Genomic DNA, 20,047 nt, shown 5'->3' on the forward strand with positions numbered 1-20,047 from the left:
TGCAAAGCTAGGAAGAGTTTCAGAGAGCTCAATTATTTGTCAAGCAACAGCATTTGCCCTCCAGCCTGTGCCAACCTGTAGCGTTTTTTCCCAAAGGCTTGGGGGGTTGAAGCCTCTGAGATGCTGAGCGACTTCTCCTGTTAAGAAGAGAGAACAAGGTCTACGTTCTCCTGGGGTTGTCCATCAAGAAGGGAGCAGGCGAGAAGCCACAGATGGAGACTAATCAAGAAGAGAAGCAACCTAGTTCCCTGACAGTGAAAACAACTCACCGGTGGGACAGAAGTTGCCTTCAGAAGATGTAGCTACTCCGTCACTGGAGGCTTTCAAGAAGACTGTTATTTGTCTGGGGTGGTTGAAGGTCAATCGATCAATCGGAATAGAGCTGATAGGAAGTTTTCCCTTTAATTCCTGGTTGTTTCTCCAAGTGTCCTGCTCTAGCAGGGGGTTGGACTAGAAGTCCTCTAAGGTCCCTTCTAATTCTGTTATTCAGAGGCCAGCCTGGCTCACCCCCACCCTTGAATGGTGGTGAGACTGACTTTGGTGCTGCCTGGACCCTTGACTTTGCCAAGTCACTCCTCCAACAGAAACCTATTTAGAGCATGCCAAAGAACAAACTACTCTCAACCTCAGATTACACTGAGACCCTGGACAGAGAGAGAGAGAGAGAAGGAGAGAGAGAAGGAGAGGGAAAGAGAGAGAGAAAGAGGGAAAGAGAGAGGGGGGGAGAGAGAGTGAAGGAGAGAGAGAGGGAAAGAGAGAGAAAGAAGGGGAGAGAGGTGGGGATTTAGAAAGAGAAAGAGATAAGGAAAGAGGGAGAATGGGAGAGAGATAGAGAGAAGGAGAGATAGAGGGGAAGAGAGAAGGAGGAAGAGAGAGATTGAGAGAGAGAAGGAGAGAGAGAAAGAGAGAAGGAAAGAGGGAAAGAGAGGGGGGAAAGAGAGAGAGAAGGGGAAAGAGAGAGAAGGAGAGAGAGAAAGAGAGGGAAAGAGGGAAAAAGAGAGAAAGAGAGAGAAGGGGAGAGGGATTAAGAGAGAGAAGGAGAGAGAGAAAGAGAAAGGGAAAGAGTGAAAGAGAGAGAGACAGAAAGAGAGAGGGGGGGAAAGAAAGAGAGAGAGAGAAGGGGAGAGGGATTAAGAGAGAGAAGGAGAGGGAGAAAGAGAAAGGGAAAGAGGGAAAGAGAGAGACAGAAGGAGAGAGCGGGGGAAAGAAAGAGAGAGAAAGAGAGAGAAGGGGAGGGAGATAGAGATTTAGAGAGAGAAGGAGAGAGAGAAAGAGAGAGGGAAAGAGGGAAAGAGAGAGAGAGAGACAGAAGGAGAGAGAGGGGGGAAAGAGGGAAAGAGAGAGAAAGATAGAGAGAGAGAAGCCAGCACCCAGTCACTCGCCTGAAACAAGGGTGACAAAGTGACAACACTCGCACAGAAATCGGTCTCCCCACTCCGGGGTGCTTCCCTTCTTCTCCTCAACCCCGTACAATAAATAAATCTTGGCAAAGAATCTCTTCTGAGCCAATTTACTCCGTCTCGTGTCCAGGAGGATTCTCAATCAGGGCTGCCTGGATGCATAATTTAGCATTTGGATAACAACAACAAATAATGAACAAAAGAACGCAGACATGACCTACTGCGCCACCAGACCTCCATTCCACCTTCCACCCTATCATTTATTAAACACCGTGGCTTTGTAACTTGGCCTCTGATAAGAACAGTAGCTTGGTCGGCTCTCCTAGTTGGTAAATGCTAGGACCTACCTGTGGCAAGGGTGCCACAGGTGGCACGCGGGGCCCTTCTCGGATGGCACGCGAGCTGGCACCCAGGTCAGCTGCACTGCGCATGCCCACACGCCTCCCACCGGCCAGAGGATTTACAGGTCCCTGCCAGGAGACGTGGGCATCTGTGCGGTCCACGGAAGTGGGAGAAGCACAGCAGGTGTAGTGCTTTCCGCGCTCTGTTTTTTGCACCAGGAGGCTTCAGGGCAGGGCTGCGGAGCCTGGGGAGACTGTTTTCTGCCTTCCGGAGGCTGAAGGAAAGCCTCCGGAGTCTGAAGGAAAGCCTCCGGAGTCTGAAGGAAAGCCTCCGGAGTCTGAAGGAAAGCCTCCGGAGTCTGCGGAGGGTGAAAAACGAGCTTCCCTGAAGTTTCAGTAGGTCGGAAATGGGGCTATTTCCGGCCTCCGAAGGGCGTCTGGAGACCGGGGGAGGCTGTTTTCATCCTCCCGGAGGCTTGAGGAAAGCTTTCCAAGCCTGGGGAGTGTAAAAAATGAGACTTCCAGAGGTTCGGGGCCTGTTTCCAGGCTCCGGAGGCCTGGGGAGGCCATTTTCTTTGTGTGTATAAAGCTTTTTATTTTTTCATTTTCATAACATGTGTATACTATTACATAGCCAACATCGTATTGTATTATTAAATGTTTACAGCAATTCATCTTACTATCACCTCCCAAAAAGAATTATTGGCTCTTCTGCTCTCTGTATTTGTACTTTACCCATCACTTTCTTCTTCCCCTCTCCTCTTCTTCCCTATCTTATTTCTTCCCTCTGTCGTCATTCTCTTCTCTACTTCCCCTTCCTCTCTCCTTCTCCTCTCTCCCCTTTCCACTCCTTCTTTCTCTCTTCCTCTTCTCCCCTGCCCTCTCTCCTACCCCTCTCTTCTTCCCTTTACCTCTCTCCTCTCTTCCACACTCTCTCCTCTTTCCACTCCTCCTTTCTCTCCTTCTCTTCCCCCTCCCTCTCTCCTACCCCTCTCTTCTTCCCTTTACCTCTCTCTTCTCTTCCACACTCTCTCCTCTTTCCACTCCTCCTTTCTCTCCTCCTCTTCCCCCTCTCTCCTATCCCTCTCTTCTTCCCTTACCTCTCTCCTCTACTTCCCACTCTTCATCTCATTTCCTTGGTGTATTTCAGCTTCTGAGCGAGCTCCATTTTATGTTGATGGTATTATATCATTCCTTCTCAATATACACATTTAATTTTAACGTATATCTTCCTCCTTCTTTTTTTAAAAGAGAGAGAGGGGAAAAAAGTATACCTATATAGTAATTGTGCTTTTAAACCCTTCTCCCTCCCCAGCCCAATTTTGGCCGTGATGTAGAGCTGGCTACATTTCCCAGCTATTCTCATCATTATATTTATATAATTATGCACCCTTACACGCCCCCAGTTAGTGATTCTGCCTTTAAATCTCAATAGTTTCCCATTGTAAGTATATTTCATGTTCCCTCTCCATTTTGCCATCTCTAAGTTTGGGTTACCCTAAATTGTCCGTAAATCCTTGCTGTTCAAAGTTCATTACAATTCCCTTCATCTACTATATAGAATACCAAGCGGAGGCTTGAGAAAAACGCCCCCGTGGTGTAGGAGGCTGAGTAGACTATGGGATTGTGGTGGTTTGTGTGCGTATCCATGGGGGTGTGTGTTAACGCATGCATGGACAGGGGGTGGGGAGCATTGCATTGAGGTGCGCAATTTCGGTGCGTGAAGACTAAAAGTTTGGCCATCACTGCTTTGGGACATTGGGTGAGGGTACGTTCTCTTGAAATTTTTCCCTAGGACAAGGAGGCGCCTGATGATTCCATGCTGTGCCAAGATCTGATTAATTTGATTCTGCCTCAATTCATCGCGGATGAATTGAGGCAGAGAGTTTACGCTGATTGTCTCAGCTACCGCTCGAGCGGAGCTTCGCGTTGTGACTTGCAAGGGACCAAACCGAAAAGTGTCAGGTTGGCGGGGTGGGGTGGCCCTTCGCGTCGTAGTGTTGAGAATATATATGAAAAAGCAAATTGTTCAAAGAAGATTCAACAGCAGTGACTGTGAGAAGGATCATGGAGTCCTAGTGGACAATCAATTAAATATAAGCCACCAATGTCTGGCAGCAGCCAAAAAAGCCAATGCAATTCTAAATTGCATTAACAGAGGGATTGAATAAAGATCGCGTGAGGTAGTAGTACCAATCTTTAAAGCCTAAGTAAGGCCACACCTTAAGAGTCCTGCATCCAGTTATGGTCACCACACTATAAAAAAGATATTGAGACTCTGGAAAGAGTGCAGAGAAGAGCAACTAGGATGATGAGGGGACTGGGGGCTAAAACATACGATGAACGGTTGCAAGAACTGGGCATGGCTAGTCTAGTGAAAAGAAGGACCAGGGGAGACAGGAGAGCAGTCTTCCAATATTTAAGGGGCTGCCCCAGAGAGGAGGGGGTCAAGCTATTCTCCAAAGCACCTGAAGGCCAGACAAGGAACAATGGATGGAAATTGATCAAGGAGAGATTCAACCAAGAAATAAGGAGGAATCAATCAACCCATGGAACAGAAGTTGCCTTCGGAAGTTGTGGGAGCTTCATCCCTGGAGGTTTTGAAGAAGAGACTGGACTGCCATCTGTCAGAAATGGTGTAGGGTCTGCTTGGGTGGGGGGTGGGGGTTGGACTAGATGACCTACAAGGTCCCATCCAACTGTAAGCTACTCTAAGCTACTGGGACGGAAGTTGTGGCTTTTCCACAAGCAAAGTACCGAAAGGAATAATATCAAGATCAGAACAGAATCTGCTCACCAGATATGTCAACTGTGTGATCAATGGCTTAGAAGAGGGAGTATCTATTGTCTTTAAGGCTCAAGTGATTTCACTTGAAAGACACAGCTTCAAAGAAAAGCAGAAATCCCCCTTTCTCCCCCTCCTCACCACCGCCCCAATTCCCGACTTGAATCAAACAGATGTGGTCTGCCTTTCTTTTCGTTGTGACACGATTTTCTGGGTCTTACTTTCCCAGGGACGTGGTGGCTCAGTGGCTTAAGACGCTAAGCTGGTTGATCAGAAAGGTGAGCAGTTCGGCGGTTCGAATCCCTAGCGCCGCGTAACAGAGCGAGCTCCCGTGACTCGTCCCAGCTTCTGCCACCCTAGCAGTTCGAAAGCACGTAAAAAGTGCAAGTAGAAAAATAGGGACCACTTTTGGTGGGAAGGGAACAGAGTTCTGTGCACCTTCGGCATTGAGTCATGCCGGCCACATGACCACGGAGACGTCTTCGGACAGCGCTGGCTCTTCGCCTTTGAAACGGAGATGAGCGCTGCCCCCTGGAGTCAGGAACGACTAGCACATGTGTGAGGGGAACCTTTACCTTCCCTGAGGTTCTAGAATCCGGGGACTATTCTCCTGGCCATGGAGAATTTCTTCCCTGGCTCTTTTGCTGAAATTTCTGCCTCTCAAGCTCATCCTTGGCTCAAACCTTTCTCTACTCAATCCTGCCAAAAGGTGAATGCATTGCACTTGGGCATTAAAAGATGAATGACTCTGGCATAGCCAAAACAATTTTTAACCACATCAACATGGAAGGATGTACCTGCTTCACTTCAGAACTGGAAATCTATCTTTAAAAAAAAACAATAATGCAAATAGAATAGAATAGAATATAGAAGAGAGTAGAGGTAGAATAGAATAGAACAGAGAAGAGAAGAGAGTATAAGAGAAGAGAAGAGAAGAGAAGAGAAGAGAAGAGAGAATAGAATAGAATATAGAAGAGAGTAGATAAAATAGGATAGAATAGAATAGAGAAGAGAAGAAAGTAGAATAGAAGAGAGTAGCGATAGAATAGAATATAGAAGAGAGTAGAGATAGAATAGAATATAGAGAGTAGATATAGGATAGGATAGGATAGGATAGAACAGAGAAGAGAGTAAAGTAGAAGAGAAGAGAGTAGAGATAGAATAGAATAGAATAGAATAAAATAGAATAGAATAGAATATAGAAGAGGGTAGAGATAGAATAGAATATCGAAGAGAGTAGAGATAGAATAGAATAGAACAGAGAAGAGAGTAGAAGAGAAGAGAGTAGAGATAGAATAAAATATTGAAGAGAGTAGAGATTGAATAGAATATCGAAGAGAGTAGAGATAGAATAGAATAGAACAGAGAAGAGAGTAGAAGAGAAGAGAGTAGAGATAGAATAAAATATTGAAGAGAGTAGAGATTGAATAGAATATCGAAGAGAGTAGACATTGAATAGAATAAAACAGAGAAGAGAGTAAAATAGAATAGAATATCGAAGAGAGTAGAGATAGAATAGAATAGAACAGAGAAGAGAGTAGAAGAGAAGAGAGTAGAGATAGAATAGAATAGAATAGAATAGAATAGAATAGAATAGAATAGAATAGAATAGAATTCTTTACTGGCCAAGTGTGATTGGACACACAAGGAATCTGCCTTTGGTGCAGAAGCTCTCAGAGTACATAAAAAGACAAGATACATTCGTCAAGAATCATAAGGCACAACACTTAATGACAGTCATAGGGTACAAATAAGCGATCAGGAAACAATCAATATCAATATAGATCATTAGGATACAAGCAACTGTCCCTGTGAATTTTGCTTTTCTTGCCTAAATGTAGAAACTTCCTTTTTTCACCAAGGTATTTCTCCTAAGATCTGAAAGACCAGGTGAGGGGCAGATTGTCCTGGAGAAAGTCTATGTGGCTGTTAAAAGTTCACAACACCTCAATGAACATTTAATCAATCAAAAAAGTCAGTTCTAATCTTGGTGCCTGCTTCTTTAAGTGCAAAGAGAGCTACATGTATGTGCTACTCCGATTTATATTATATCTTCATGGTACAGTTAGTGGCCAAAATCATGGAAAGCTTTTGGGAAAAGTGCATTTTTGAGGTTTGATAGCTAATAACGCCACTTTTTGGGGGGCAAGATAATCATCTTCCTGCTAGAATGGCCTGGGAATAATAGCCCAGAACTTAACCCAATTGAAAATCTATGGAGCTGACTAAAGATACTTGCGGCCCAGTAATAAAACCCAGTTAACAGAAGCAATCATTCAATCTTGGTTTCACAGTATAATGGCTGCAGAACTAAAAGACTCGGTTTACTCCGTGGGAAGACGTTGTAAGGCCATGATTCAGGCTGAAGGTTGCCCAACTAACTATTAACTGACATGGGTGATCGTTTTTGTATATCTCGTTTTTTCTACGGTGGTAATTTTTGTAGATCTCGTTTCACTTTTCTTCTTTATAACTGCTTTCCTAATAGCAAATCCTTCCAAAAAGTTATTGCACAAATTCTTGATTAAATTATCTTTCCATTTATATGTGTGTGTGTGTGTGTGTGTGTGTGTGTGTGTGTGTGTTTTCGTAGATTTTCACGGGTGTAGGTATGCTGGCCATCTCATCTCGCTGAAACGTTGCCAAGACAATCTCAATCTTACACGGGAAAAGATCCGAATACAACAAAACCAGCATGTATGTATGTATGTATGTATGATGTATGTATGTATTTGTGTTACAACCCCTGGTATGCCCAAATAGCTTGAAATAGATCTATACTAGTCTCCCTTTATTCATTTATCAGCACAAATACAACACACACACACACACACACACACACACACACACAAATATGCTGGTTTTGTTGTATTTGGGTCTTTTCCCGTGTAAGGTTGAGATTGTCTTTGCAACGTTTCGGCAGGATCTCACCTGCCATCTTCAAGCTGTGGCCTTAAAATGGGAACGGAGCTGCCGTCTTTCTGTAAGTCTTGGTGGGAGGGGATGGGGTGGTGGCTTTGTTTCAGTAAGTGGAATGATTGGTTGTGTGGTTGTATCATGATTGGTAGATTGGTGCTGATTGGTGCAGGTTGTGTGTGCATTGTTGTTTTGTATTTTAACGGCTTGGGTGGTGGGTGGTGTTCGTTTGTTGGCTAGGGCTGGTTTCCAGATGTTTGGTAGGCGGGAGGTATCATCACGTTTGTTCATGTTGTGGGGGTGTTTCTCTATTTCGATGGCTTCCATGATTATTCTCTTGTGGAGGTGTTCTGTTTTGGAGATTAACCTGGCTCCTTCAAAGTTGATTTCGTGTCCTGTAGCTTTAAGGTGCTGGAAAAGGGAAGAAGTTTTTTCTTTTTTTCTTACTGTGTTTTTGTGTTCTGTGATGCGTGCATTTATTCTCCTGTTTGTTTGCCCTATGTATATTGCTGGGCAGGTTTTGCATGGTATTTCGTAGACTCCTTGGTTTTCTAGCTGGATTTTGTCTTTGGGGTTTCTTAAGATGTTGGCTATTTTTTGGTCAGTGGTGAAGGCTGTCCTGATATTGTGCTTCTGGAGAATGTTGCTGATTTTATCTGTGGTGCCTTTGATGTAAGGGAGGAGGGCGATGCCTCCCGCCTACCAAACATCTGGAAACCAGCCCTAGCCAACAAACGAACACCACCCACCACCCAAGCCGTTAAAATACAAAACAACAATGCACACACAACCTGCACCAATCAGCACCAATCTACCAATCATGATACAACCACACAACCAATCATTCCACTTACTGAAACAAAGCCACCACCCCATCCCCTCCCACCAAGACTTACAGAAAGACGGCAGCTCCGTTCCCATTTTAAGCCCACAGCTTGAAGATGGCAGGTGTGATCCTGCCGAAACGTTGCAAAGACAATCTCAACCTTACACGGGAAAAGACCCGAATACAACAAAACCAGCATACCTACACCCGTGAAAATCTACGAAAACAAATATATATGTTTTCGTAGATTTTCACGGGTGTAGGTATGCTGGTTTTGTTGTATTCGGGTCTTTTCCCGAATACACGGGAATCAACCTTACACGGGAAAAGACCCGAATACAACAAAACCAGTATATATATATATGTGTGTGTGTGTGTGTGTGTGTGTGTTACAACCCCTGGTATGACCAAGTCTCCCTTTATTTTATCAGCACAAATACAACACATATATATATATATATATATATATATATATATATATATATATATATATATATATATATATGTTGTATTTGTGCTGATAAATAAATAAAGGGAGACTAGTATAGATCTATTTCAAGCTATTTAGCTCTCATCAGCTAGCCATACCCTTACTGGGAATCGAACCAGGGCTGTATTGCATATTAGGCCGGTGTAATTGCCACTAAGCCACAGGCTCTCTTCCTTATCAGCTAGGCCAGATGAGAGCTAAATAGCTTGAAATAGATCTATACTAGTCTCCCTTTATTTATTTATCAGCACAAATACAACACAAATATAAAAAGGCAACATTAAAAATAAAAATATGGTTTTCTGCCTGGATGGTCCTCTGTAATGAGCCAAAAGGACAGAAAGGGGGAGTAGTGAGCTCCCTCCCATATTTGGCCATACCAGGGGTTGTAACACAAATACATACATACATACATACATACGTGTGTGTGTGTGTGTGTGTGTGTGTGTGTTACAATCGCTGGTATGCCCAAATATGGGAGGGAGCTCACTACTCCCCTTTTCTGTCCTTCGGCTCATTACAGAGGACCATCCAGGCAGAAAACCATATTTTTATTTTTAATGTTCCCTTTTTATATTTGTGTTGTATTTGTGCTGATCTGTGCCTTTATTTATTTATCAGCACAAATACAACACACACACACACATATACATACTACTCCCCCCCACCCCAAAAAGTGGTGTTATTAGCTAGTTTTAGAAAATACACTTTTCCTAAAAGTTTTCCACAATTTTGGCCATTACTGTAGAGCTGATTGGCCCTAGCAGTCATTTAATTCCACGTTAGGTGTCCAAGTCCATGTTTTTAAGTCAAAGAAGGGATGGAGGCCATTTTTCATCAGCCCTCTGATGAATTGTCAAAGAGCTATTCATAATTTGCCACGGAGGGGGGGATAACAACCCTGGCCTTTGGTTCTTTTCAAACTGTGAGAATTGGAGCAGCCTGGAACAATCAGATACTTCTGCCAATGCAGGAGGAGGAGGAGTCCCATTGGTGAGCCCAAGCGGACAAAGGCTCAAACCCATCACGCATCACCACTGGACGAACCATTGCCATGTTCAAATGGCCAAGAGTACTGGAGCCCTGCCAGTTAAGCGAGGGATGAGAACTAATCAAGGAGGGAAGCAACCTAGAACTAAGGAGAAACTTCCTAAGTTGCTTCTCTCCTTGATTAGTTTCCACCCATTGCTTCTTGTTCTACCCTCAGTTGCCTTGGAGAATAGCTTGACTCCCTCTTCTTTGTTTTGATCTTGATTGAATTCATCTGTTAATGCAAAGTAGGATTGCATTGGCTTTTGGGGCACACTGCAGTGTTTACATTGTAAAAGTTCCCCTCGCATGTAAGTGCTAGTCGTTCCTGACTCTAGGGGGCGGTGCTCATCTCCGTTTCAAAGCCAAAGAGCCAGCGCTGTCTCCGTGGTCATGTGGCCGGCATGACTCAACGCCGAACGCTATTCCCTTCCCACCAAAGGTGGTCCCTGTTCTTCTACCTGTATTTTTTTTAAAGTGCTTTCGAACTGCTCGGCTGGCAGAAGCTGGGACAAGTCACGGGAGCTCACTCCGTTACGCAGCGCTAGGGATTCGAACCACCCAACTGCCGGCCTTTCTGATCGACAAGCTCAGCGTTCTTAGCCCCTGAGCCACCTTAGTAACATCTTAGTGAACACATTTTAATCAGCACTTTTTCCAAAGTGCCAGGCTCCTAACCACGCAGGGAATAGGAAGTGTTTTTTGTGGTGCACCCCCCAAGATACACACAGTAAAAGGTGAACACGTTGGAGCTGCAGGTGAGGCAGGTAAGAAGAGGTGCCTCTTCGTTAAGTTCCTTGGGAATTTAAACAGACAGAAAATAGCACAGAAGTAGAAGTACATACATCATAGAATTCTCCTGCAGTACCTGGGATTGTGGCTTATGCATGACGGCCTGCTGCCCTCTGCTGGCCGAACACTAAAATCACAGAAGGCGAAAATCTCTAGCGTTTGTTTATAAATTAAAAGCTCTCGGTGTAGGTGGGTCTAAATGCAGTTCCCAGTCGAGGTAATATCAAGATGGAAGAGGGTTTGAAGGAATAAAAGGAATAAATAAAAATTTAAAAATCAGCAGCTGATGGTCGCCAGGGAAGACTAAGGAAAGAGAGCTGGGTATAATAGCATTTAGCACTTAGACTTATATATCACAGCTTCACAGTGATTTTACAACCCTCTCTAAGCAGCTTACAGAGTCGGCCTCTTGCCCCCAACAATCTGGGTCCTCATTTTACTGACCTCGGAAGGATGGAAGGCCGAGTCAACCTTGAGCCGGTGAAGATCGAACTGCTGGCAGTCAGCAGAGTTAACCTGCAATGCTGCATTCTCACCACTGCGCACCCCACGGTTACACCAGGGAACAGCCCTGCCCTTGTGTCTCTAATTCAAAATGCAGAGCAGGTATAAAGCACGATCGGTCCAGAAACATTTCCGCCTGGCCGACTCTGGTTTGCCCTTAGAGAATGCCCACAGCGCATGCACAGACGAGGTCAGCCCGCCTGAGCCCTTTCATGCCTTGCAGGGAGGCGCTCTAATTGGACTAAGCTGGTTAATTCCCCAAATGGAGGTTCGGGTGGGACTGGCTACCAGGTGGGGATAGTGCTAGTAGCCCCCTTTGCTCTCCCCCACACCCTCCGTCTGAAAAATCAGCCTTAGCTGGGCAGGAGGATTAAAGCAACCTGAGCATTAATGCTCTAATAATGAGAGCAGATGGCTTGATCTGCACAAGTCCCATTACAGGTAATCAGGGGTGAAATTCAGCAGGTTCTGACAGGTTCTGAAGAACCGGTAGCGGAAATCTTGAGTAGTTTGGACAACTGGCAAATGCCACCTCTGGCTGGCTGCAGAGTGGGGAGGGGAGGGAGATTTTGCAGTATCCTTCCCCTGGAGTGGGAGAGAGGAGGAGAAGGTAGGAAGGGGAAGAGGGAGAGAGGAGGAGAGGAGAGAAGAGGAAGAGGAGGGAAGGAAGAAAGAGGTAAGGAGAGGAGGGTGGAAGGGAGAGAAAGAGAAGGAGAGAGGGAGGAGAAAGAGAGCAGTAGGAGAGAGATAAGGGAAGAAGGAAGGGAAGAGAGGAGGGAAAGAAGGAAGAGGTAAGGAGAGGAGGATGGAAGGGAGAGAAAGAGAAGGAAAGAGGGTAGGAAGGGGAAGAGGGAGAGAGGAGGAGAGGAGACGAGAGGAAGAGGAGGGAAGGAAGATAAGAAGTAAGGAGAGGAGGGTGGAAGGGAGAGAAAGAGAAGGAGAGAGGGTAGGAAGGGGAAGAGGGAGAGAGGAGGAGAGGAGACAAGAGGAAGAGGAGGAAAGGAAGAAAGAGGGAAGGAGAGGAGGGTGGAAGGGAGAGAAAGAGAAGGAGAGAGGGTAGGAAGGGAAAGAGGTTGAGAGGAGGAGAGGAGACGAGAGGAAGAGGAGGGAAGGAAGAAAGAGGGAAGGAGAGGAGGGTGGAAGGGAGAGAAAGAGAAGGAGAGAGGGTAGGAAGGGGAAGATGGAGAGAGGAGGAGAGGAGAGGAAGAGGAGGGAAGGAAGATAAGAAGTAAGGAGAGGAGGGTGGAAGGGAGAGAAAGAGAAGGAGAGAGGGTAGGAAGGGGAAGAGGGAGAGAGGAGGAGAGGAGACGAGAGGAAGAGGAGGAAAGGAAGAAAGAGGGAAGGAGAGGAGGGTGGAAGGGAGGGAGGGAGAAAAGAAAGGTGGCGTTAAAACAGGCAGAAGGGATGGAAACAAAACAACCCAAACTGTATATTATAACCTTATAAATGGAATGGAAAATGTACAAGAATGACAAATGTGAAGAAGAAGAAAAAGAACGATGTGAATGTCTACCTATAATTGTACGTAAGAGGATAAAAAATAAAACTTTTTTTTAAAAAAAGGTCCCCGCTTTCCCCCCGAGCAAAACAGAACAACCCACACAATATTACCCCGTTAAAGACCATCCGTCTCTGAGGATCTATTACTCCCCTCAAATACGGCACGTCGGTTTTTCTGCAACAAACGAAGAACGTTTGAGCCTGCCCTAAGAGCTTTAAAATCATAAAGGCAACTGACCTGTTTGGAGTGGCAGATCAAGACAAATAAATAAAATCTGTTTAGCCACCGGATGAGCTGCAAAGACCCCTCCTCACTTATCTCATCTCCTTTATCTATGCGAGGAGGAGGAGGAGGAGGCCACTCCCCAGCACTGCCTTCCAATCTGCCCAGGGCATTAGGTGCCAGACGGGATTTCTGGAAATGCCAGGAGGGAAAAAAAATCTTGAAGCATCCCAAGGAAATTGCTTCCCTCCAATCCTCCCCCTTCCTTCTCTATCTGCCTGCTTGCACGTTGGCGGTGGTGACAGAAGTCCCCGATTAACAGAGCTGGAAGGGGACCTTGCAGGTCATCTAGTCCAACCCCCTGCCCAAGCGGGAGACCTCTACCTAGGATTGAACTCACAATCTCCTTGACGTTCCACCCTCCGTCCTTCAAAACACCGTTCAGTCTATTTTGGAGTCCATTTCTTGGATTTTCCTCTCTTGGGGATGGGAAGGCTTTTCAAAAAAAATTTTCTTTTAAATCAACGGGAAAGAAGAATAGGAAGACCTCAAATATTTGGTGTAACATCCCAGCCATCTTAACCAGGGTGGATAAAAATCGATGATTGAAAATAAAATAAAATGAAATTGGATTTTTTTTAAAAAATTAAATCGGATTTTAAAAATATTTTTATCCAATTTATTTGAATAAAATGCTTTTGCAGTAAAAAAATAATCTATCTAAAAATGGTTTTCTATTGAAGATGCATTCATAATTTAGTTTATTCAGCATGAAATGGAACTTAGTTATGTAGCTTATGAGGTTGTAGATTCTGCAATATTGGGACTGTTGGTGAGTCAACAGCAGATCAGAGGAGGACAGAGATAATAGTTGCTCTTTAGGAAAATATTAGAGTGGGCAGAAATGAACAGATTGACGCTGTCAATCAAAGAGAAAGAACAAACTGATTGCTATACAATTTGGGAATCTTTTCACCAGTGGTTAGAGAATAAGCATCAGAATTAATAGTAAAAGAAGTTATCTAAAGTATAGAAAAATGTATTAATATGTATTAGGTATATGTGTATGTAAAATGTATTAAGTTATCTTAGTCAATATAACTAATAGAGTTAAATAAATTGCAATGGGATTGTTTTAATATTAGATAGTGAAGGTATTGGAAATTAAGCTGAGATGAGATGAAATAATGAATAAGATTGTATATTTGAAAGCTGGCCCAAAATATTTGTACCCAAATGACACATCGGTGAATGGAAAATGGATTGTTTATATAAAAAAATAAAACAATTTCTTCTTAAATCAAAATATGATTTAAAATCGAGTTGATTTAAAGCAAGCCTTTTTACTAGTGATTTAAATCGTGAATTTTAACCCACGAAACTCAACCCTCTTGGATCTCTAAACTGGGCAAAAAGTCTAATGACCTCCATCCGTTTCGAAAGATATGGATTGCGGACACGAAGACCATCGTTTGAGGGGGGGGGGACTTTGTCTTTTTTCTTTTTTTAAAAAAAAGCTGGCACTAAATTTAGCCTGGAGTTAAAAGTCCCCAAACTAGGTGAAAAGTTTGAATGCTTTGTTTTTTGGAGGGGGGGAGGTGTCCTCCCAGGAGGATGAGATCGGATGGGAGGGCACCAATATCTTTGAAGCTTTGCTGAGGTTGTGGGTGGAAAGTCTCAGCTCCTGTCACGCTTTGGGGTTTTATTTTCACTCTCTTTATCCATCAGTCTCTCCCCCCCCCTTCTGTGTAAATGCACAAACACACACACACACAGAGACACACACATCAATCCCTGTTAGTCTCTTTCTGAGCGCTGTAAAATCTGGAGTGGATTTCACCCAGGATGGCTGGGTTGGATTGCCTGGTCTTTAGAAACAATTAGCCAGAATTGTTCATAATAACAACAACAACAACAACAACAACAACAACAACCTTAATAGTTCCCAGGTCCTTGGTTAGGACTCGAGCTGTTGAGCTACCAACCAACTCCAAAGGCTGTGAATCTCACCAAAGATTAACCACGTAATAATAATAATAATAATTTTAATAATATTAAAAATCACAAAATACCGAGACTTGCAAATTGAAGTTGAGCGACTGTGGAAAAAGAAATCATGTGTTGTTCCAATTGTAATTGGAGCCCTTGGAGCAATACCTAAAGGGCTACCTCGCTGTTTGGAAATTCTAAATTTATCGGACTTGAACATTCTGATTCTACAAAAAAACACCCTACTTGGAACAGCTTATATCCTCCGACGTTACCCTAACACAGCGGTTCTCAACTTGGGGCACCTGAGGACAGAACAAGAAGCAATGGGTGGAAACTAATCAAGGAGAGAAGCAACCTAGAACTAAGGAGAAACTTCCTGACAGAACAATGAATCAGTGGAACAGAAGTTGCCTCCAGAAGTTGTGAATGCCCCAATACTGGGAGTCTTTAAGAAGATGTTGGGTAGCTATTTGTCTGAAACGGTATAGGGTTTCCTGCCTAGGCAGGGGGTTGGACTAGAAGACCTCCAAGGTCCCTTCCAACTCTACTATTGTATTGTATTGTATTACTTGTGGGTCGGAACCCCTTTGGGGGTCGAACGGCCCTTTCACAGGGGTCGCCTAAGACCATCGGAAAACACATATTTTCAATGGTCTTAGGAACCGAGACACCGCTCCTCTATGGTTGGGGGTCACCACAATAAGAGGAACTGTATTAAAGGGTCGCGGCATTGGGAAGGTTGAGAACCACTGCCCTAACAGATCCTAGGACCTTGGTTAGGACTCGAGCTGTTGAGCTACCAACCAGCCCCAAAGGATGTGAATCTCACCAAAGATTAACCTGATAATGATAATAATAATTACTATACGTGGATGACTTAAAAATGTACGTGAAAAGCCACACTGAACTTAAATCAATACGCAATGCAGTTCAACTGTTCAGCAGTGACATCAAAATGAACTTTGGGTTTGAAAAATGTGCGATATTATCCATGCGGCGAGGAAAAATGGAAAAAATAGAAGGAATAGAAGTGGGGAATGGAAGCATTAGCAAAAGACGACAGTTACAAATACTTAGGCATATCGGAAGCAGATAGCATCTTGAATGGAGAAGTCAAAGAGTCAACGCAAAAGGAATACATCAGGAGGGTCCGCAAAATATTAAAATCAAAGCTGAATTTTTCTGTACTTTGGTTCACATAATCATTCAAACTTCCTTTTTCTTCTTCTGCAGTTTGATGGACTTGCAATAGCCCCCTGCCCCCTATTTTTGACCTGTCGATGTCACTTCATGGATGTAAAGCGTGGTACATATTAATTAATTAATACATGGGCAGTTCCAGTGATAGGCTACTCAGCTGGAATCATCAACTGGGACTCTGGCTGAACTGGAAAACTTGGACCGGAAAACGCGCAAACTTTTGAATATGTACTACGCTTTACATCCATGAAGTGACATCGACAGGTCAAAAATAGGGGGCAGGGGGCCATTGCAAGTCCAGCAAACTGTAGAAAAAGAAAAACGAAGTTTTAACTTTACTTTAACTTTTATTTAATTTATAGACCGCACCCTCTCCCAGAAGGGACTCGGGGCGGTGTACAGTCATATTAAAAACACAATAAATATACATAAATATAAATATAGAAATAGATATAGATGTGGCTGGAGGAGGTAACATATAATTTACTGTACAATAATAGTTAAAGTTCAAATTTAAAATTTAAAAATGCATTAAAAAACTACCCCTAAAAAACTATCCCAGAATAAAATGTTTGCCAGGAGGTATACAATGGGACTATAAATGGGCCAGACCAGCTAATTGGAACAGGTGGGTCTTGAGTTTCTGTCGGAAGGAGCGGAGGTCGGTAGTGGTTCTGATATCTGGGGGGAGGTCATTCCAGAGGGTTGGGCCCATCACAGAGAAGGCTCTACTCCTGGGCGCCATTATGTGATTATGTGATTATGTGAACCAAAGTACAGAAAAATTGCTGCAGGCTGTGAAAACTGAGAACAGCATAAAACCAACAGAAACGAAGGCAGAATAGAAGGAAAAAACAGCTGGATGACAGATTAAATAGATGGAAAACCAAAGCTTTGCATGGACAGCACTTGAAATACATTGAAGGAAAATGTGATGACCACTTGACGTGGACATGGCTTAAGATGGGAACTATCAAGAAAGAAACGGAAGGTTTAATACTGGCTGCTCAAGAACGGGCGCGAAAAACTAATGCCACGAAAGCGAAGATACAAAAATCCACTGACAATCCAAACTGCCGACTTTGCAATAACAAAGTCGAAACTGTTTCACATTTAATATGTGAAGGCAGCAAAATCGCACAAACGGATTACAAAGCTAGACATGACCGGGTTGCTAAATTAATCCACTGGTCCTTATGTAAAAAATATGATTTACCTGTATCCAGAAAGTCATGGGAACATAAAGTGGGAAAAGTTACCGAAAATGAGAAGGTGAAGATCTTGTGGGACTTTCGAATATAGATGGATTTTCCTTTGGAACACAACACACCAGATATCACGGTTGTAGAAGGCTGAAACGTACAATTTATTGACATCGCGGTACCAGGAGATGCCAGAGTCGAAGAAAAAGAACTAGAAAAAAATCACGAAATACCGTGACCTGGTCATCGAAATTGCACGATTATGGATGAAACATGGAACAGTGATACCCATTGTCATCGGGGCACTTGGCACCATGTCCAAGAATTTTACAAGATACATCAACAAATTGCAGCTTCCTGCAATAACACCAGCGGAACTGCAAAAAAATGCGCTACTAGGGACATCTTATATTTTAAGAAGGTACCTGGTTGATACTTAGGATGCTGGCAGCAACCTGTATCAACCATCAGCACCAGTCAATGGCATTTGTGACACATCTTTAAATGTTCAGTTGACTGAGTTTCATGTTTAATGAGTAAAAGAAACAATAATAATAGCAGGATGAAGAGGTGGAGGAGGAGGAGGAGAAGGAGAAGAAGGAGAAGAAGATCATACATCTTAAGAAGATATTTGGATGATATCTAAGACGCTGCCAGCAACCCGTATCAACCATCAGCACCAGTCAATGGTATTTGTGACAGATCTTTAAACATTCAGAGTTTCATATTTAATGAATAAAAGAAATACTAATAATATTAATAGGAGGAGGAGGAGGAAGAGATGGAGGAGGAGGAAAACAAGAAGAAAAGGAGGAGCAAGAGAGAGGAGGAGGAGAAGGAGAAGAAGAAGAGGAGGAGGAGAAGATCATATATCTTAAGAAGGTATTTGGATGATACCTAGGACGCTGCCAGCAACCCGTATCAACCATTAGCACCAGTCAATGGTATTTGTGACAGATCTTTAAACGTTCAGTTGACTGAGTTTCATGTTTAATGAATAAAAGAAATACTAATAATATTAATAGGAGGAGGAGGAAGAAGAGATGGAGGAGGAGGAGGAGGAGGAGGAGGAGGAGGAGGAGGAGGAGGAGGAGGAGAAGGAGAAGAGGAGGAGGGAGAGGAGATGGAGAAGGAGAAGAGAAGGAGGAGGAGGAGGAGGAGGAGGAGGAGATGATCATACATCTTAAGAAGGTCCTTGGTTGATACCTAGGATGCTGGCAGCAACCCATATCAACCATCAGCACCAGTCAATGGTATTTGTGACACATCTTTAAATGTTCAGTTGACTGAGTTTCATGTTTAATGAATAAAAGAAATAATAATAAGAGGAAGAAGTGGAGGTGGAGGAGGAGAAGAAGTAGAAGGAGGAGGAGGAGAGAGAGAGGAGGAGGAGAAGGAAAGGAGGAGCAAGAGAGAGGAGGAGAAGGAGAAGAAGAAGAGGAGGAGAAGGAGGAGGAGAAGATCATACATCTTAAGAAGATACTTGGATGATACCTAAGACGCTGGCAGCAAACCATATCAACCATTAGCACCAGTCAATGGTATTTGTGATGCATTTTTAAACGTTCAGTTGACTGAGTTTCATGTTTAATGAATAAAATAAATCATCATCATCATACATACATACCTCAACTGGGAAAATCTCAGCATTGTAGCGGAGCTGAACAAAAGGAGCAGGATAGCCAGGATGAAGGATAGACAACTTTATTTGAAAAATGTTTCCACTTTGGGATTAGAAACGCTGCGACTTTTGCTCCCCCTGCTTTGAAAGTGTCCACATTTGGCTTCCAATAAAATATCCCAACTTTAATTCATATATAATATTCTGCAACTGTGTTCTTGATCATCTTGTTCTTTTGCTTATGAGCTGGGGTTATAACAGCAGAAGGAATGAAGGTCAACGGAGCCCATACAGAATGTATTTAATTTGTTGTTCTTCCTTTGAGATTTCTCCACCATTTTAGGCTTCCAGGGTAAAGAAATCAATAATCAATCCTTAAAAAAAAACCTCTCCAACAAGCCTGAAATATTTTCTCCTGAATTAATTTTATTTTAGAATCAACGGAGACATCCTTAATATTCTTCAAGCTCTTAGCTGCGGTGGAATTTTCAAAAATTTTGAGGATAATAGAGGGTATTCTATTCTATCCTATTCCATTCTCTTTTCTTTTTCTATTCTGTTCTGTTCTGTTTTATTCTGTTCTACTCTAATTCTATTCTACTCCTATTCTATTCTACTCTATTCTATTCTCTCTTTTGTATATTCTATTCTATTCTCTCTTTTTTATATTTTATTCTATTCTCTATTCTCTTTCCTCTTTCCTCTTTTCTATTCTGTTCTGTTCTATTCTACTCTACTCTATAATTCTATTATTATTATTATTATTATTATTATTATTATTATTATTATTATTATTATTATTATTATTATTATTATTATTATTATTATTATTATATTATTATTATTATTATTATTATTATTATTTTATTCTATTCTATTCCATTCCATTCTCTTTTCTTTTTCTATTCTGTTCTGTTTTATTCTGTTCTATTCTAATTCTATTCTACCCTTATTCTATTCTATTCTACTCCATTCTATTCTCTCTTTTGTATATTCTATTATATTCTATTCCCTTTTCCCTTTTCCCTTTTCCCTTTTCCCTTTTCCCTTTTCCCTTTTCTCTTTTCTATTCTGTTCTATTCTATTCTATTCTACTCTACTCTACTCTATTATTCTATTATTATTATTCTATTCTATTCTATTCTATTCTATTCTAGTAACTTGATTAGTTTACATTTGGTACACATGTAAACTACATCTGCCCAACATTTCCTTGTTCAGATGTG

Source organism: Natrix helvetica (genome assembly GCF_964273705.1).
Source record: "Natrix helvetica genome assembly, chromosome: 15".
NCBI classification, from domain to species: domain Eukaryota; kingdom Metazoa; phylum Chordata; class Lepidosauria; order Squamata; family Natricidae; genus Natrix; species Natrix helvetica.